Source organism: Rutidosis leptorrhynchoides, chromosome 10 (assembly GCF_046630445.1).
Source record: "Rutidosis leptorrhynchoides isolate AG116_Rl617_1_P2 chromosome 10, CSIRO_AGI_Rlap_v1, whole genome shotgun sequence".
Lineage (NCBI taxonomy): Eukaryota > Viridiplantae > Streptophyta > Magnoliopsida > Asterales > Asteraceae > Rutidosis > Rutidosis leptorrhynchoides.
In genome coordinates, this window is record NC_092342.1 from 28,440,610 (window position 1) to 28,462,997 (window position 22,388).

Consider the following 22,388-nt stretch of genomic DNA (forward strand, 5'->3'; position numbering starts at 1 on the left):
AAACAATGAATATTTGGTTTGTCCTGTAAAAAGACTTCGAAATATGGAGGCTGACATAGTGTGTCTAGCAAAATGCAAATCAAGATTTAAAAAAAAAAAAAAACAAGAAAAGAATGACAATGCTTAGAAACATCACTATATGTAGTCACATAACCATACTCTTTATCAGAATAAATGCATACATTGTTTGTCTATAAAAAAAAAAGTTCACCAAAACTTCATGTAAACATATATAGGAGTTTCCTGCGTGGGATAAAGACACTCATATTGTTTATAATTCTAGTTGGATTAAAGGTCAAAGCTTTATTGGTAACTAGATCTTTACGGGGATATAAATTATATAATATGAGCCTATTTTAAAGAATAAAATATGGAATGTTAAATTTCGGTACCAAAGACCGATTTCCTAAAAAAAACCGAAATTGTACCGTACCGTACCGAAACCAAAACCGATACTGGTTCGATTTCGGTATTTCAATTTATTTACTCATGCCTAAGTTATACCCTTAGATTTATTTAGAGAGTTAAGCTTGTATTATTATTGTAAGTATAATTAAAAGTATAAAAGATAATTAATTATAAATGAATTAAAAAGTGATGTGTCACCTCCCTTAACTTAACACTAACACCTACATTTAGACCACTCTTATGACTTATCCATGACATTCGTTATGGAACCACAATATTGTCACATCAGCGCCACCTCAGCAACTTCTTCCTTTAACTTTACCAACCACATTCACTAATATCAATCTCACCAACCACGTTGACCCTACATTCATATTTTATCATTATTATTATTATGATTATTATTATTATTATTATTATTACTAATAATAATAATAATAATAATAATAATAATAATAATAATAATAATAATAATAATTATTATTATTATTATTATTATTATTATTATTAATAATAATAATAATAATAATATTATTATTATTATTATTATTATTATTATTATTATTATTATTATTAGTTAAAAAAATGTAAAAGAATCCCAAGGCACCATCTCTCGCACTTCATCTCTTTTATCTTCTACCATTTCTTCTACCATCTCTCTCATTTTCATATACAGAGACACGTATCTCTCTCATTACATTACCAATTAACATAAATACAATTAAATAAATCAACCAATTAAATAAATAAACTAGCGTGAAACAAAATGTCATTGCAGAGCATAATATGAGACGGTGGTTCAACGGCGGCCATAACCGCACCCCGTAGCATCGGCGCCAAAGCTACGATGGGGAACCGGCAACCCATCGACGCTACCGCTGTGAATGGTTAGCAAATTCCTTTTTTTTTTCAACGGCTATTTAACTTAATACAAATCCCAGGAATTGTGCAAAAGTAATTCACTGCTACAATTCTACAAGTGAATTCATAATCCATTTTGACAACTCAATAGCCATAACTGATTGTCGGTTTTAGTTTCTCAAACAAAAATCACACTACTATAGTGAATTAAAACGCAGTGACTTTGTGTAATCGATCCAGAGTATGGACGGACCGACCTCCTTGAAACGATTGTTGTTCAATTTGTCATGTCAATTTTCATATTCTTCATCAAGCAAATTGTTCTCATTGCTATTGTGGTACGTACATCTTTCTTTCTCTCTTCAAAACCTAATTACTTAGTATTTACCTAAAACCCATTCCATTAAATCTCCATGTAATTATTAATGTTATTTATTTTTATTAATGGTGGGTGAAAGTGTAATTAATTAGGTAACCAGGGTTTTAACATGAAGAGGATAAATGATGTATATCATGTATGTAACATGTGTAGATATACATTATATCAACTCTTGTGAATGTTGGAGGTTTTAGAAGATTTCGTGTAGGGTAAAATAATCGATAGCCGGATAAATCACTGAATCGTGGTATCACTTTCTGAAAGTAATTATTCGACCCTTATTTCCTGGGTTACACGAATATCACTTTGGGATAAGACAGAGATAATTCTTGTTTTTGGCACAAAACAAGAATCCTTTTGCTTAAGAGTATTAAGGTGTTTTCTTTGTATGTGTGTATTACTTCTTCTCTTCACATCTTCTCATGAATGATAATCTATCTATATATATAGGCACCCATAATTATTGGTAAAGATATATATAATATCAATTAGCCTATTGATAATATATATATCTTTCATAACTTTAACAAGTGTTTTCATGAACAATAATATTATTTCCATTATCAAAGAAAAGGTTGTCACTTTTCCATAAGATATGTTATACTTTACATTATCAAACAAGAGTGATTACAAATATTATCCATTTCACTTATTAAAGCAAAAGTGGTTACATGAATAATACTTTCATGATATGATTACAAGTATTATTCATTCCACTCATTAAAGCAAAAGTAGTTAGAAGAATAATACTTCCATGAATCACTCAACTTTTTAGATAACACACCAAATCATAAATTTCATGCTAAATGTTTTATGTAGCTTCTTGTGCTTCCTCTTCAAAGGTAGCACCAAAACACTCAGTGAAATTTAACATGAAAATGTCGTGATGCCTCTTCATGGGTAGCACGAAAATGTCGTGCTGCCTCTTCATGGTTAGCATGAGAACACTTAGTCAAATCTCGTGCTGACTAAGAATACCTAGCACGAAAACATTTCATGCTTACTAAGAAGACTAAGCACCACAACTCATGCTTACTAAGAAGACTAAGCACGAAAACACTTAGTCAAATTTTGAGCTGACTAAGTCATTATAGTGACTAAAGGAAAACCACTTGGGTCCGGGTAATCTATCACTTAATGGGTGTACACTCCGTACCTCCTAACCCATTTACAAGTGTAGACTAAATCCCTCAATTACACTAAATTTCCAACAATCCTCCCTAATTTAGTGCAATTCGTTTCATGAGAAATAAACAAATAAAACAACACTCATGCATAAATGAAAATATCTTAAAGATTGAATTTTCACCTTAGTACATTACACATTCCAAATATTCGAGAATCAGGGTGTTCTAAGAATTGAACCCTTCAACCCATTTGAATACCTAAAAATAACATACACATAAGTTTTCAAATACTCTAAAGTTATCCTGACACTTTACAAGCCATGTGTCCATATCCTTTCATGATTGTATCCAAAGCTAAAAGTCCAAAGCTTTTTTGAAGCGGCAAAACTTCACAATCACATAGGTAGTTCATTTCAGTCATGCACCTGCTATTGCACTTTTTAAATAAACCATTAAGAAGCTAAACTTCATCCTCACCTTCAACAGGTCCGAGTACATACCATACCTTGGGATGATATAAAATTTTATGTACTCCAAATTTCTAAGTATAAGCCTTCCGCATTGAATTCAACTTCTAATTTTCATCAGAAGGGAATTGGGTATCTTATAATTAGAAATTTATGTGGACTTTAAACCCATCCCTTTAGCAGACTTATTAACCAAGTCTCTAGCTAATCCCTTCGTCAAGTGATCAGCTAAGTTCTGTTGTGACCTCACAAACTCTATAGAAATCACCCCATTCATGATGAGTTCATGAATCACGCTATGTCTGACACCTAAGTGTCTAGACTTTCCATTGTGCATCTGGCTATAAGCCTTTGCCAATGTCGCAGCACTATCACAATGGATAGACATGGGTGCTATAGGTTTAGGCCATAATGGTATCTCATGGATCAAGTTTTTAAGCCATTCTACTTCTTTACCAGCAGCAGCTAAAGCAACAAACTCAGATTCCATCATTGAGTTGGTAATACAAGTTTGCTTCTTGGAAGCCCATGAGATGGCACCTCCACCAAGCAAGAATACCCAACCAGTTGTTGAAGAATGGTCTTCAACATTGGTTATCCAACTCGCATCAGAATACCCTTCTATTACAGAAGGAAATCCACTATAAGATAAACTATAGTCCATAGTTTTTTTTAAAATACTTCAGTACCCGCCTAATTGCTTGCCAGTGATGAGTACTAGGATTACTAGTGTATCTACTCAGTTTTCCCACAACAAAAGCAATATCCGGCCTTGTACATGTCATGGCATACATCAAATAACCAATCACCTGAGAATACTCAAGTTGTGATACAACTTTACCTTGGTTAGGCATAAGCTTCTCACTTGGATCTACAGGTGTACTCACATGAGTATAATCAAAGCAATTGAACTTCTTCAACACCTTCTCAATATAATGAGATTGAGAAATAGAAATTCATTTACTTTCACGTTTAATCCTAATACCAAGGATAACGTCAGCCTCCCCCATATCTTTCATGGAGAACTTTGAAGACAAAAATTCTTTTGTTAAATCAACCTGACATTGGTCAGTTCCAAAGATTAACATGTCATCAACATATAGACAAATAATAACTCCTTTACCAGAATCATCAAATTTGCTATATACACATTTATCAGCTTGGTTTAATTTAAAACCACTAGATAAAACCCCTTCATCAAATTTCTGATGCCGTTGCTTAGGTGGTTGTTTCAAACCATATAAGGACTTCACAAGTTTACACACCTTGCCTTCATTACCTGGCATGACAAAGCCTTGAGGTTGGTTCATATAAACCTCCTCATCCAATTCACCATTCAAGAATGCTGTCTTCACATCCATCTGGTGAATTACCATATTGTGAATTGTAGCCAAAGCAATCAACAGTCTAATGGTAGTGATACGTGCCACGGGAGCATAAGTATCACAATAGTCAATTCTAAACTTTTGTCTAAAGCCTTGAATGACTAACCTTGCCTTGAACTTTTTCAATAGTTCCATCCACCTACATCTTCTTTTTGAAGATCCATTTGCAACCTAAATGTTTGCAACCAGGAGGTAGATCAGCTAACACCCAAGTATTATTGCCCATGATGGAATCGATCTCATCATTAATTGCTTCTTTCTAGAAAGCAACATCGTGAGACCTCATTGCTTCATCATATGTTTTAGGATCATCATCAACATTGAAACAATACGAATATTGGATAGAAACATCATCCCTGGAACCTTCAACTAAGTATAGTTGAAAATCTGGTCCAAATGATTTAGGTTTCCTTTATCTTTTACTTTTTCGAAGCTCAAGTGACTGATCAACAACCTTTTCAGAGACTTCATCATTACAATCCTTATTGATTCCATTGTTACTTGGAATCATATCCTTTGGTCTAGGTATAGATGAAAATCGATTTTCATCAAAGATTGCATCCCTTGAATCAATCACAGAATTGATTGAGACAAATTCATTAGGCTCTATTACATAGAACCTATATGCCTTGGAATGTTCAACATATCCAATAAAAATGCAATCTATACCTCTTTCACCTGAACTTTTCTTTATGGGATCGGGCAGTCTTACAACCGCCCTACAACCCCATACCCGAAGATAATTAAGTTAGGCTTCCTTTTATTCCAAAGTTCATAAGGTGTAATCTTGTTTCTTTTGTTAGGAACTCTATTAAGCAAATAACAAGCTGTTAACATAGATTCCCCCCAAAATCCTTCACTTAAACCCGAATAGGATAACATGGAATTAACCATTTCCTTAAAGACCATATTCTTCCTTTCAGATATACCATTTTGTTGTGGAGTATAAGGAGCTGTGGTCTCATGTATAATACCAACGGATTGGAAATATGATTGATCAATGTATTCACCTCCCCTATCCGTTCTAAGTCTTTATCAAAGCCTTTTGTTGTAATTCTACTTCAGTTTTAAATATTTTAAATTTATCTAATGCTTCATCCTTAGTATGTAAAAAATAAACATAGCAAAACCTAGAAGCATCATCAATAAAAGTCACAAAATATTTCTTGTTCCCTAAAGTGGGAGTAGCATGCAAATCACATAAATCACTATGTATTAATTCCAAAATTTCAGTATCACGATGTACATTTTGAAATGGTTTCTTAGTGATCTTTGTTAACATACACGTTTTACACTTTTCATTGTTCATGTCAAAGGCCGGTATTAATCCATCTTTAGACATATCTTGCATTCTTTTAAAGTGTACATGTCCTAGTCTAGTATGCCAAAGTATAGAATTATTTATGCTAGAAGTAGATATAAAAGAAAATTTAACATTCAAGTGATTAATGTTAAGTCTAAATATTCTATTGCATAAATAACCAAAACCAACAAACATACCATGTTTTGACAAAATAAACTTATTAGATTCAATCACTTGTTTATAACCACAACAATTTAACACACTATTTGAAACCAAATTTTTCCTTATTTGTGGTACATGCAAAACATCAAACAAACAAATAGTTTTTCCAGAACTAAAACACAAATCCACACTTCCACGTCCATGAACAGAGGCTGTTGGCTTATTTCCCATATGAAGAATTGATCCATCAGTCACGGACTCGTAAGTCTTGAACCAAAATCTATCCTTGCATACATGGGTGGTGGCTCCCGAGTCAACCCACCATGCGATATTATCATCCTGCACAAAATAAGCCTCAGATATATATGAAACATAATAATTCTTATTTGAATTATTAAATATATTCTGACCTTTTGAGTTGTGGTTGTTTAAACCATTTCCCGAACTGCTTGTGCTGGATCCTTTGGCATTATTATTACCAAAAATAACCTTGCAATCCCTTTTCATGTGTCCAGTTTTACCACACTTTCAACAAGTCAATTTAGACTTCTTATTCGGATTAGCCTTGTTATAACCTTGATGTTTACGTTTGCCCTTTTTGTCATTATTACCAGTGAACTTTTTATGTTCCACCATATTGACAGCAGACGTACCAGCAAATTCGTTGCTCTTTGGCTTGTCATTATCCTGCAACCTGAGGGATTCCTCAATACGCAGATGACTACCCAACTCAACAAGAGTTAACTCTTCCTTCTTATGTTTCAAAGAATGTTTAAATTCTTTCCAAGATGGAGGTAGTTTATCAATTATGCTTGAGACTTTAATAGACTCATCCATATTCATTTTATGTTGTGTGAATTGACCAAGTATACGAATGAGCTCATTGTATTGTTCCAAGACTGGTCTAGAATCGACCATCTTGTAATTAGTAAAATTACTCACAAGGAACTTTTTACTAGAAGCATCCTCAGACATATACTTGGTTTCTAAACAGTCCCATAGTTCATTAGCAGATTCAACATTTTGGTAAATATCAAAAAGGGAATCAGCCAAACCATTGAGGATTAAACCTCTAGCGATGTAGTCATCGTTCTCCCACTTGCACCTTTTCTGAATTTGTTCAACAGTGGCATCATCACCATGATCTTCAAGAATTGATGTGCTAAGTACGTACACTACACTCATGCTGCTCAGAAAGAAGCGCATCTTCTTTTGCCATCTCCTAAAATCAATTCCCTCAAACTTATCAAGTTTGGAGAAATTCGTCGTCATGTGTTTCATCGTAGCCGCCATCGATTATAACAGATAATTACTTTCGATTGTTGGAGGTTTTAGAAGATTTCGTGTAGGGTAAAATAATTGATAGCCAGATAAATCACTGAATCGTGGTATCACTTTCCGAAAGTAATTATTTGACCCTTATTGCCTGGGTTACACGAATATCACTTTGGGATAAGACAGAGATAATTCTTGTTTTTGGCACAAAACAAGAATCCTTTTGCTTAAGAGTATTAAGGTGTTTTCTTTGTATGTGTGTATTACTTCTTCTCTTCACATCTTCTCATGAATGATAATCTATCTATATATATAGGCACCCACAATTATTGGTAAAGATATATATAATATCAATTGGCCTATTGATAATATATATCTTTCATAACTTTAACAAGTGGTTTCATGAACAATAATATCATTTCCATTATCAAAAAAAAGGTTGTCACTTTTTCATAAAATATGTTATACTTTGCATTATCAAACAAGAGTGATTGCAAATATTATCCATTTCACTTATTAAAGCAAAAGTGGTTACATGAATAATACTTTCATGATATGATTACAAGTATTATTCATTCCACTTATTAAAGCAAAAGTAGTTAGAAGAATAATACTTCCATGAATCACTCAACTTTTTAGATAACACACCAAATCATAAATTTCATGCTAAATTTTGAGCTGACTAAGTCATTATAGTGTGATGTGTGCAGCGGTGTATACGAAATACTATTATTTTTACTACGAAATATTACACAAGTTTTATTAATTTACGGATGGGATATACCTAAACCTTGCTACAACACTTATTGGCAGTGTACCTAATCGTAGAGTAGTGTAGTTTTTAGTAAGTCTGGTTCATTCCACAGGGAGACGGCTTATTGCGTACACTATATTTTTAAACAATTATATTTGTATAAATAAATAAATAAATATATATATATATATATATATATATATATATATATATATATATATATATATATATATATATATATATATGTATGTATTAGTAATATAGTAGTATTATTATTATTATAAAAGGGGGGTTTTACCGTTTAATGACCGGTTTGTCGATTTTAAATAAAGCGTAAAGATAAATGACGATAATATAAATGACAGAATTTAAATTGCGATAAAGTAAATTGCAGTAATTAAAATGACAGTAAATAAAGGTACAATGAAATATGAAATAAAAGTATTATGCTTATTTAAACTTCTGTAATCATGATTTTTGACATTTTGATTTTAATTTATTTATCTGGGTTAATTGTCCTTTGTCCTGGATTTATTTGATACCTAACTGGTTTTTGTCCATAATAGTCTATCGGTCTTAATTATAAAATGCTCGTTAAATTAACCTTATTCCCGAAGTCAAATATTCCAACTAATTAGGGATTCGGACTGTAACAAGGTTTTAATACGTTGTTTAATGATTACACCAGGTTTTCGACTGCGTATAATCTAAGGTTTTAATACTTTGTTAACAATTACACCAATTACCCTTGTATGTAATCCACTCCTGTTTTAATAAGATATGAACATTAATTTACCCACTTGATCAGTTTGAATAATCAATTACCCAACCCGAATAATTAATTAAATGATCGTAAAAGATGTCATATAAACGTAACTAAATAGGACATGCATAATTATTTAATAATTATTAGATTAACTAATTTGAAGATAGGTTCGACAGATTCGAATGAGTTGTCATTCGATTAGACAATACCCCCATCTATTAATAGTTCATAGTCCAATGTCCACAAGTGTCGGTCTTTTGTCCAAACCCGAATTATGGTACAAAATCCAATAACCCCGTCTTAATATTTAGTCTAACATCACAATTACTTCGGTTCAAATAAGCATAATAATAACTTAGTTACGAGCCATTAATTTAAAAAGGAAGAATATAGCTTACAGTGGTATTTAATCGTGTAGCGTTACACGGACAGAGTTTCAACTTACAAAACCTTAAAACATTTCTTATATTAACCCAATTATTATTAAACTTAAATTAAACTTAATATTATAAATATAAATATATATATTTCTTACAGAGGAAGAAGAGTGAAAGAGTGTACAATTCACAGAAAACTGGCCAATTTATAGGACCTGGCCACCTTTTCCCTGCCATGCGATCGCATGGGATTAAGGCAGCCAGGCCATGCGATCGCATGGCCAGCTGTATCAGGCCACTTGCTTTTGTTTTCTTGCTTGCCGACATTTTATTTAAATATATATATATATATAATTTATATAATTTATATTAATTATATATATATTATATTATATTCTTGTGCATAGTTGACTTGTAATTTTAGTGGCACTTTTTCTTTAATTCTTTAATCTTCGTGCTTCGTCTTCGCATTTATTTATTTAAACGATTACAACTTAAAAATAGAACAATTGTAAATAAAAACTTTACATATTGGAATGATATTGTGCCTAATTATATGTTCATTTGGAGCATTATCAAATATCCCCACACTTGAGCGTTGCTTGTCGTCAAGCAATACAGAACTTGAAATTAAATCACACTTCACTCGAATCACTTTTTTTTATTCTCACACTTTATACATCGGTGATTTTGATACAGCGGTATAAATAATGATAGTAACGATGTAGTTTACCGAAAGGTAAACTACCGTCCGGTTGTAAAGGAAAGCGTTGAACAAGCAACTGTTAAGGCAATGTCTAATGACATGCAGATGTTCATGGTCCACAACGTGTCTGATGCAATTACTATCCTTTGTAGGAGAAATAGTAAAGATCACCCTATAATTTTTTGGTCTGGCACAAGGTCCTGTCTTCGACCATGCTATGCAACCACCGTTCTTACAGTTGACACCCGATTTAGTTCAGGTGACCTAATGAATTCCGGTGAATTCTTAGGATTTTACGTTCAATGGTAATGAACGCATTGAAAATGGGTTTTCAGAAAACAAATTGGTTTGTAATTTTGATCAAAATATTTTCTCGTTCAATCTCGAGTTTAGATATCATCGAATTCCATGAGTTTGTAATTCTCAATCTTTAAGGTCAATCTCAAGGATTGAGTAATATCAGGCTTAAAAGCTGATTTTTAGTCTTTTAAGGAGATTATCCTTTCTGGAGGTCTGGTTCATTAGTCTTATCAAGCTAATTTTCACGGCGCCCTCCCCATTTTACGAGACAGATCCTCTCATGAATAGGATAAGTCTGACCACATGGCGACCCTGTTTGATGCTGAGGTTTGTGAATTTCCTGCTGATTATAGAGATGACTTTTCTAGATTTTTCGTCAACCTACAGCTGGTCTGGACTACAACTTCCTGACCTAAATCAAAAAGCGTGTCTTTTTCGGAAGACTTTACTTCCTTTTAATGATGGAATTGATTCATCATGTAGATCCATCTTTCTTTAAAATATATCATAGTAAATCGGGTAAAAGTGATTAGTTTAGTCCAAAGCAAAAGTACCTGTAATAATCTTGTACAAAAATACGTGATATATGTTTTAAAGAACTTGGTAAATTCTTCCCACACTTAGCTTTTATTTTATTCTTTTCTTTTCCTTTTTATTCTCCTTTATTCCATTTTAAATGAATTCAAGCGTTTTGGGTTGTTTCTCCATTTACGTTCTCTCCGAGGTAACAATAATTTTGGTATTATCACCTAGTTTTATCGTTCATGAATATGTATAAACATGATTTTGAATTCATTTAGTTGAAATTTTTTTAAATTTTCACAAAATTTGGCAATTAAACCAAGTGTAAACCCGAGAGAATTTATAACCCTTTCCCACACTTGAGATCATGCAATGCCCTCATTTGCATGAAATCAGACTATAATTATAAATTCATGAGGGTGATTAGTGTAGAAAAGTGATTAAAAATACCGAGTTTGCAAACATATTATTTTATATCACATTTGATATTTTGCGTCTCGTCGTCAAAATTAGTAGCTTTTGTTGAACTTTAATACCAGTCTTTGAAAGTACGCTGTTTTACCCTGTTTTGTACATAAGATAAACTACAAACATATATAATATTTTTATTTTATTTTTTTTATATAAAACCTTTATTTATTAAAACAATTTAAATGAATAATTTTTTTTTTTAAATTTTGTTTCTTTTTACTTTAGGTAGTTTCGGTATGTTTACCTAGTCCGTCCCTCGACAAAATTTAAAATTTGTCGTTTTTAAAGCGATTGTTTTAAAAGCAAAGATTTTTAGGTTTTTTAATTTTTTTTTGTATACTTTAGATCAATAAAATTAAAAATAATGATAACAAAAATTTTTGCCCCGCCCTCAGGTAAAGCAATTTCGGTTCTACGACCTAGTGTTTAACTCACGACGAATTTTAGAAATCATTTTTTTTAAACTTAATGAAATAAAGTAAATTTTTTTTTTAAATTTACACAAAACTTAAATTTAAAATGCATATTAATTTTATACAAAACCTACAAAACAAAAAAAATTTAGAATGGGGGGAGAAAACTAGTTCTTTAGTGTCTGCTAGTGGAAAAGACCAATTAGATTCCATTCTCGGAACTACACGAGAACAGAACAACTAACTCTATACAGCATTATTTCTTAGAACATTTGAATCTCCCCACACTTAGGTAGCTGTGGTGTTGAAATTGTGATTAACTTCATCGTCAATTTCTCTTGGACCATAATCAACTTGCATATCTGTGACTTTTGCTTTAAGCTATTGGTTGGATTCCTGTGTAATATCCACAAATTCTACTAGTTTCGCCTTTTCTTTAGGCAAAAGATTTGATACTAACCGATTACATAACTTAAAGTTCCCCTTGGTTCTAGCATCACGAATCCGTTTAATAAGTTTCTTCATTGAACTATTAATAACGGTGTCATTTAATTTTGTATTAACAACGGGGTTCATTGTTATCAGGTCATCATTAGGTGTTACTTCATCTTCCCCACACTTAGGCGTTTTATTATTGTTAAGCATTACCGTTGGAGTTGATAAAACAACATGGTTCTTACCAATCGTTTTTGTTGGTTCAACGGTTTTGGTTGGTGAAGATTTAGACTTTCCATTCACAAAGGTGATCGATTTTTTATCATTACTAAGTGTCATTCTACCCTCTCTTACATCAAATAACGCCCCGGTAGACGCTAAGAACGTTCGACCTAAAATTAGAGGAATGTTTGGTTCCTCTTCTATGTCAATGACAATAAATTCGACTAAAAAGGTTAAATTACCCACTTGAACGGGTAGGTTGTCAGCAATTCTAACTGGGTGCCTAATGGTTTGATCAAAGAGTTGAACACTCATTTTTGTTGGACTTAACTCACCTACTCCTAATCTCTTATATAATGAAAGAGGCATAACACTCACACTCGCACCTAAATCTGCTAGTGCATCATACATGATACAATCACTAAGTAGACAAGGAACAATAAATTCACCCAGATCACCCAACCTTGGTGGAAGTTTTGGTGGAACTGTCTTCACTGGGTTTATTTTTACGGTTTTTGTTTCTTATATCTTCTTATTCTTCTTCTTTTTTCCAAAGGTATCACAAACTTTATTACCTATCACTTGCTCATACTCAACTCCTTTTCTTGAAAACGGGATGGGTGGTCTGTATGGTGTCACCACTGGCTTTACATACTCGGGTGGTGGTGGTGTTGTAACTTCTTCATTGTTATTCACATCTAAAACCTTCTCATCTTCTGGTGCTGGTTTTTCAGAATTTGTGGAAACCATATTAACATTCTCATTCCGAGGATATACTTCAGTATTACTCAGTAGCTTTCCTTGTTCCCTCTCATTCATCATGCTAGCAAGAGTACCTACGTGTTTTTCTAGATTCAAAATGGAAGCTTGTTGAATTCTTAATGACTGATCAAACCTCTCATTTGTTTGGGTTTGAGATGTAATAAATTGTGTTTGAGATTCCATTAGCTTTTGTACCATTTCTTCCAGACTTGACTTTTTCTCTTCGGTTTGTTGTGGTGGTTTATACAAGCCAGGTCTTTATTGATTGAAAGTGTTGTTTTGAGTTGGTTGGTTATTCAGACCTTGTTGGTTGTACGAGTTATTGTTTGGCCCATTTGGAGTGTAAAGAATGTTTTGATTTCGATTGAAGTTTGGCCTTGGCGGTTGATAATTATTTTGATAATTATTTTCCGGCCTTTGGTTCATGTAGGAAACATTCTCACGTTGTTCCATCATTTGCTCGATGTGACAATCTTTCGTTAAGTGTGGTCCACCGCATTGCTCACAACTGATTCGTATTGCGTGAATATCTTTAGTCATCTTTTCCATTCGTCTTTCGAAAGCATCTATTTTTGCGGAAACGAAATCAAAGTCATGGCTAAAATTGGCTCTAGCCACTTTAGATGAACGGAAAATATCTTTTTCTTGGTGCCACTCATGTGAGTGGGATGCTGTGTTATCAATGATTTTATGAGCTTCGGTTGCGGTTTTCTTCATAATGGAACCACCTGCTGCTGTGTTGATGTCTTTTCGTGTAGCAACGTCGACACCTTGGTAGAATATTTGTACTATTTGATAAGTGTCTAAACTGTGCTGAGGACATCCTCTCAACATTTTTCCGAATCTTGTCCATGCCTCATATAACGTTTCATTTGGCTTTTGCATGAACGTAGCAATTTCTTCTTGAAGTCTCACGGCTTTAGATGTCGGAAAGAATCTTTTAAGAAATTTCTCAACTAAGACATCCCATATATCAATCGCCCCTTCAGGTAACGATTCTAACCAATCTTTGGCTTCTCCCTTTAAAGTCCAGGGAAACAACATGAGATAGATCTGTTCATCCTCATCTTCTCCGATTTTGAATATAGTACAAATCCTTTTAAAGGTTTGAAGATGTTCATTTGGATCTTCTTTTGGCGTACCACTAAATTGGCATTGATTAGTTACCATGTGTAGGATTTGTTTTTTAATTTTGTAATCTGGTGCATTAATGTCTGGCTTAATAATGGCGTGACCTTGGCCCGTGCGTGTAGCTCTCATTCGATCTTCCATACTTAGAGGTTCCATTATTTCCATATTTGAAATTGTTGAATCTGAATTACTAGAAGATTCTGATTTAACAGTTTGTGGTTCAGGAGGAATGATTAGTGGTTCTGGATCTTCGAATTGTCCTTGAATATCCTCCGGGTTCTCGATAGTGAAATCGGGTTCAAAAGATGGATTATCGGAAGTTTGAATTGGAGTACTCGTTCGACTAGATGATGATTCTAAAGAAAAATCAACAGCGGCAATATTAGCTAGATGTCTTGATCGAGTTACAGGTGGTGAACGTATGAAAGGTGGTGAACGTTTTGCTCGGTGCATTCACTGAATATCCTATTAGTTTTAAATTTAAAATTTTATAAGTTATCAAATTAATAGACTTTTCTTATTTTGCCCACGTTTTGAATAGCCAATAGATGCAGCAGGTAGCCAGGACCCTTTAAATCGAAAGCCCACAACTCGCCACTAACAAATTCAACTATTACTACGAACTAGAAAATTTGGATGTCTATCAATTTAACCGCTTAAAATAATTTTTCGTCGAAATTTAAAGAAGATAAAAATCTATGTCCTAAAAACTAGAGCTTAGAAATGAGAAAGAAAAGATGCGCGTCGAAAAACGTCGAAAAATAAAAATAAGAAAGAAAAATGTCGAAACTTAAAAGTCTAAAAATTAAATTTAAAAAGTTGCGCCTAAAGGTATTAAAACTTAAATGCAATTTTATATCAAAAACGACAATAACTTAATTAGGCACTAAAATAAATAAACGTCGTCACAAAATTCTAAAGCGCCTAAATCTTAATTCTAAAGAAAAAGCACTTAAGGGATTTTACGGCAAAGCCTAAAAATTTAGAAGTATAAAAATAACTACGGCAAAACTAAACATAAAACTAAAATTACGAACCATACGATTAAAAACAATGAACTAAATAATAAAAATACAAATTATAATTAAAATGATAAAAATATAAATTTTATAAAAATATTATTTTTATATTATTTATATAAAATTACTAAATTTATATAATTAATAAAACTAATAAATCTTAATTTTACAAATTAAAACTAAAATTAAAACTAAATAATAAAATATAAAACCCTAATTAATAATAATTAAAATATTAAAACCCTACGCGTAATAAATGAGTTCGAGGTATTGTGCCTGTCAGATCAGCTCATGCGATCGCATAAGTTGTGGTTGTCTGGGTCATGCGATCGCATGGCCTAACAATTCCTGAATTTATTCGGGCTTTTAACAGGCTTCGGCCCAATTCTATTTATTTATTATTTGATTTTTTTCCTGATTTATTACAAAATATTTATATTTATATAAATTAAATTAAACTTATATTTTAAATCCAAAAATAAAAGTACTTGTTAATATTATATATAAAATCTTATATATATATATATATATATATATATATATATATATATATATATATATATATATATATATATATATATATATATATATATATATATATATATATATATATATATATATATATAATTTTTAACACTTATTATAAATATAAAATATTTTTACGAAATAAGAAATAATATATTTTTACAAAAATATAGTTTTACTAAAATATAGCGTTTCGCCGGTTCCCCGGCAGCGGCGCCAAAAAACTTGATGTATGCAGCGGTGTATACGAAATACTATTATTTTTACTGCGAAATATTACACAAGTTTTATTAATTTACGAATGAGATATACCTAAACCTTGCTACAACACTTATAGGCAGTGTACCTAATCGTAGAGTAGTGTAGTTTTTAGTAAGTCCGGTTCGTTCCACAGAGAGACGGCGTATTGCGTACACTATATTTTTAAACAATTATTTTTGTATATATATATATATATATATATATATATATATATATATATATATATATATATATATATATATATATATATATATGTATCAGTAATATAGTAGTATTATTATTATTATAAAAGGGGGGTTTTACCGTTAATGACCGGTTTGTCGATTTTAAATAAAGCGTAAAGATAAATGACGATAATATAAATGACAGAATTTAAATTGCGATAAAGTAAATTGCCGTAATTAAAATGACAGTAAATAAAGGTACGATGAAATATGAAATAAAAGTATTATGCTTATTTAAACTTCCGTAATCATGATGTTTGACATTTTGATTTTAATTTATTTATCTGGGTTAATTGTCCTTTGTCCTGGATTTATTTGATACCTATCTGGTATTTGTCCATAATATTCCATCGGTCATAATTATAAAATGCTCGTCAAATTAACCTTATTCCCGAAATTAAATATTCCAACTAATTAGGGATTCGAACTGTAACAAGGTTTTAATACTTTGTTTAATGATTACACCAGCTTATCGACTGCGTATAATCCAAGGTTTTAATACTTTGTTAACAATTACACCAATTACCCTTGTATGTAATCCACCCCTGTTTTAATAAGATATGAACATTAATTTACCCACTTGATCAGTTTGAATAATCAATTACCCAACCCGAATAATTAATTAAATGATCCTAAAAGATGTCGTATAAACGTCACTAAATAGGACATGCATAATCATTTAATAATTATTAGATTAACTAATTTGAAGATAGGTTCGACAGATTCCAATGAGTTGTCATTCTATTAGACAATACCCCCATCTATTAATAGTTCATAGTCCAATGTCCACAAGTGTCGGTCTTTTGTCCAAACCCTAATTATGGTACAATATCCAATAAACCCGTCTTAATATTTAGTCTAACATCACGATTACTTCGGCTCAAATAAGCATAATAATAACTTAGTTACGAGACATTAATTTAAAAAGGAAGAACATAGCTTACAGTGGTATTTAATTGCGTAGCGTTACACGGACAGAGTTTTAACTTACAAAACCTTAAAACATTTCTTACATTAACCCAATTATTATTAAACTTAAATTAAACTTAATATTATAAATATAAATATATATATTTCTTACAGAGGAAGAAGAGTGAAAGAGTGTACAATTTGCAGAAAACTGGCCAATTTATAGGACCTGGCCACCTTTTCCCTGCCATACGATTGCATGGATTAAGGCAGCCAGGCCATGCGATCGCATGGCCAGCTGTATCAGGCCACTTGCTTTTGTTTTCTTGCTTGCCGATGTTTTATATATATATATATATATATATATATATATATATATATATATATATATATATATATATATATATATATATATATATAATTTATATTAATTATATATATTATATTATATTCTTGTGCATAGTTACTTGTAATTTTAGCTCTGTTGTCTCGTACGTTTACGCCCGGTTTATGTCTCGGTTCCGGATTTTCGAACGTCCTTTCGTACGCGTAGATATCTTGTACTTTTCATTTCGCGATTTGTAATTTGCACAAAAAATTATTTTCCTTAACTCCCAAAATCCGCGCAAGTCTTTTAACTCACTTTTTAGGACGCTTTTGAGTGCACTATGGCTTTAAGGACCCTTTTCCAGTTTTAGTGGCACTTTTTCTTTAATTCTTTAATCTTCGTGCTTCGTCTTCGCATTTATTTATTTAAACGATTACAACTTAAAAATAGAACAATTGTAACTAAAAACTTTACATATTGGAATGATATTGCACCTAATTATATGTTCATTTGGAGCACTATCATAGTGACTAAAGGAAAACCACTTGGGTCCGGGTAATCTATCACTTAATGGATGTACACTCTGTACCTCCTAACCCATTTACAAGTGTAGACTAAATCCCTCAATTACACTAAATTTCCAACAGTGAATGTTAGTGCATAATTGTAAATCCCTAGTTCTAAGTCATTTGTTATGGAACATTATTGTAACCGGACGGTGAACTTTGGATATTGATTGTTTACGTTTGTGTTTATAATTTTCGTAATTAACTTGTTAATGTTTGAGTCCAAAGTTAAATTGACGAGACTGTCGCACTCGCATGACAGAAGCACTCTGTCGGTCGACATAGTCTATAGCGCGACAGTCATCTGTAGCGCGACAGTCATCTGAAGGCTATAAATAAGGGTTACGAGTTTCACTTGAATGTTACGCACTTTGCACAAACCCTAGCTGCGTATCGTATTCTCTGTGTTTTTCGTTCTCAATCACACCCAACACGAATAACAATGCTAGGCATCGTTCTAATCTCTTGTAGGTTTGATTCTTTGATCCCGAAAGTTAGCGTTTATTCGATTAAGCCTTCTTCTAGTGAATTCTGCCTCTAGATCTAGGTATAACATTTGTTCTATGGTCCGTTAGCACCAACGGTGAAAGAGGATCATTTAGGGTATAGGTGTAAGTTGGATTCTGGTTCTGACATGTATTGATGATATCAGTTTTTATGCTTTGATGCATCAGTTACTATTGAATATGCATTTGATGCTTCCAAACGATAGGTGAATCAGTTTAAACTATATATAAGGCATTACATACATGTCGGCTGTAGAATCGTTGTTACTTATTAATGTTAAGGACTTATTTTAGTTAATCGTGTTCTAAGTAGATGTAAGTTTGATAGTTGTGTAGGAATGTAGTCACCTGTGATGTAACTTTGTATATGTTATAGTTTTGTACAATGTGAATATAAAACTTTTGATAGCAATCTGGTTTTTGTAACACCGTGGGAAGCCTATAACTTGTTTCTACTTCTCATGTACATACATGGTTAGATTTAAAGCTAGAGAGTAACAATATGAGTGTGCTAAACAAGTTGGGTTACAGATCAAAATTTCATTCGGGTTGAAACTGTCAACAAGATTATTAAATATTGTAAAATGATTTGTATTGATCAGTTTTTGATAAAGCTTTGAATTGATACAACTGTGTTATTAACATTTACAACTGCTAAGTGTTGGTTTTATACACAAGTATTACAATAGCTATTTCTAAATATGGTTAAGCTCTACTAACACTTTTGGAACCACCATAGCATAAAAGGGAAAAGATGATATTGGCAGCCTGCTGTTAGCCGTTTACTTGTTTGCATTGAATCAGTCATGTGATCTTCTAAATTGGGAGATGATGAAGTCAAATACTTCTGATCCTAAAGTCAAATTACCTAAATAGGTAATTTAACTTTTGTTGACTGACATCTTTTATTCTAACACTCCCCCTCAAGTTGAATGGTGGGATTTCCAACATTCAACTTGCTGAGAACATCGCTGAAGAGTCTCCCGTTGACTGACTTGGTGAGGATATCGGCTAGCTGATCTTCGGATCTAATTGATGGAAGGGAAATGATTTCATCATCTAATTTTTGTCTAATAAAATGTCGATCAACTTCCACATGTTTGGTTCGGTCATGTTGAACTGGATTTTCTGATATGGCAATGGCTGCTTCGTTATCACATAATATCTGAATGCTATCTTCTGGTGGAAATTCGATCTCTGTTAGTAGTTTTCGAGTCCACAATGCTTCTACAACTCCTTTGGCTATCCCTCTAAACTCTGATTCTGCACTTGATAGAGAAACAACCTTTTGTTTCTTGCTTTTCCATGCAACTAAATTACCTCCAACTATTGTAAAGAATCCGGATGTAGATCTTCTTTCCCCTTTTTCTTCAGCCCAACTTGCATCTGTATATATTTGAGTTCTTAGATGCCCATTTTTCTTGAAAACAACTCCATGATCTGCTGTTTTCTTCAAATATCTGATGATTCTCATTACGGCTTCCATATGGTGAACCTGTGGTTGCTGCATGAATTGACTCACAACTCCAACTGCATGCGCTATATCACGTCGAGTATGAGCAAGATAGATTAGTTTTCCCACCATCCTTTGGTATTGACCTTTATCAGCAAGATCAGCTTTATCTTCCATATATAGCTTCTGGTTTGGAATCATCGGAGTATCAGCTGGTTTGCAATCAATCATACCTATTTCTGCAAGAAAATCAAGAACATACTTCTTTTGACAGATAAATATTCCCTGTTGGGATCGTAACACCTCAATCCCCAAAAAATATTTAAGTCTGCCCAAGTCTTTCATTTCAAATTCTTTAAATAAGTTTAATTTTAAGTTAGAAATTTCCTGTTTATCATTTCCTGTTATTATCATATCATCAACATAGATGATTAAACATGTAATCAAATTTCTTTTTCATTTAAAGAAGAGAGTATGATCTGAGTTACTTTGTTTGAAATCGTATTTTTTTCATAAATAAAGTAAATCTCTCAAACCAAGCCCGTGGAGATTGTTTTAACCCATATAAAGCCTTTTTAAGTCAACAAACTTCCCTATTTTTGAAGTTGTCACTGAATCCTGGTGGTGCTTCCATATAGACCTCTTCCTTTAATTCGCCATGTAGAAAAGCATTCTTCACATCAAATTGGTGAAGTGGCCAATCTTCATTTGCAGCGATAGAAAACAAAACTCTAATGGTATCAATTTTCTCAACTGGTGAGAAGGTTTCGGAGTAATCGATCCCATATGTCTGAGTGTATCCTTTCGCAACCAGTCAAGCTTTATATCTTTCAATAGTTCCATCTGGTTTGTATTTTATTGTAAACACCCATCGATTCCCTACTGGTTTTTTTCCTTGAGGTATGACACATTTTTCCCATGTGTCACTTTTCTGGAGTGCTTCCATTTCTTCTTCCATGGCCTTCTTCCATTTCTCAGATTTCATGGATTGATCAACACTTGTTGGGATTTCTTCAGAGTATAAAGCAGAGTTGGATTTCTGTGCTTCATTGGATAGGTTTCCTTGTGCAATATTAGCCATAAGATACCATGATCTTTGTGCTTCTCTTTCTGGAGAATATCTCTTTGGTGGTACTCCTCTATTGGTTCTTTGTGGTAAAACATATCTTTCCGTGTTTTCAGCAGGAATTGAACTGTTTTGTCCTCCTTGTTCATTACTTGAGGAGGTTTCATTTGATTCAATGCTTGGTGATTCGAGATCAGGATTTGGTATTTCATGGTCAGGATTTGGTGTTTCGGGATCAGGATTTGGTATTTTAGGGTCAGGATTTGGTGTTTCGGGATCAGGATTTGGTGTTTTGGGATTTGGTGTTTCGGGTTTTGAAGTTTGTGTCTGAATGTTAGGTATCCAGGTTATCCAACTGAGAGTGTCATTATCCTCTTTCTCCCCCTCCTTGTGAGTTGGGTATCATAAAAATATTCGATTTTGACAAAGTCACAGTTCATTGTAGTAAAAACATGACGTCTTTTGGGACTATAACACCTATACCCTTTTTGGTTAATTCCATAGCCCACCATGACACATTTTTCCGCACATGGATCCAGTTTGGTACGTTCATTTTTTGGAATGTGGACAAAGACCGAGCACCCAAATATTCGAGGTTCAATGCTAAAAGAGGTCAGAAGAGTATGAAATTGAGAGAGAGTATCTCTCGGAATTTTTGTGCCCAAAACTTTAGTAGGTAGACGGTTAATCAGGTAGGTAGCGGAAGCAAGAGCTTCGGGCCAAAAACTTTTCAGGACTTTTGATTCAATTAATAAAGCTCTTGTCATTTCTAAGAGTAGTCGATTTTTCCGTTCGGCTATCCATTTTGTTCGAGAGTGTGAGCACATGAAGTTTGGTGAATAATCCCTTTATCCTCACAAAATTGTTTCATTGATGTATTGACAAACTCACCCCCATTATCGGATCTTAAAATTTGTATATTTTTGTTGAATTGAGTTTGTACCATTTTATAAAAGTGAGAAAATTTTTCAAAAACTTCTGATTTGTGAGTTAAAAAGTAAATCCAGGTCATGCGTGAATGGTCGTCAATAAACAAAACAAAGTACCGAAAATTTCTCCCCCCGATAACCGGTGCAAGACCCCACACATCAGAGTGGATAAGAGCAAAAGGTTCGTTTTTCCTAGTATCACTAGGTTTGTATGTATTTCGGTGGCTTTTGGCCAAAATACAAGTCTCACAGTTTAAGTTAACATTGGATTTAAAAAGGCTAGGAAATAGGGCATGCAAGTATCCGGCAGAAGGGTGACCCAGCCTCCTATGCCATAACCATGCCTCCCTATCAGGTGTGCCGTGTGCAAGCATCA

The 22,388-nt window shown here is 32.9% G+C and overlaps 1 non-coding gene across 1 annotated transcript; it reads left to right on the forward strand.

The window, feature by feature from the left end:
• Positions 1 to 13,900: 13,900 nt before the first annotated feature.
• LOC139873854 (small nucleolar RNA R71) lies at positions 13,901 to 14,007 on the forward strand. The gene has a single exon (XR_011767568.1). It is a non-coding gene; the product is annotated as a small nucleolar RNA R71 (small nucleolar RNA).
• The last annotated feature ends 8,381 nt before the right edge of the window (positions 14,008 to 22,388 follow it).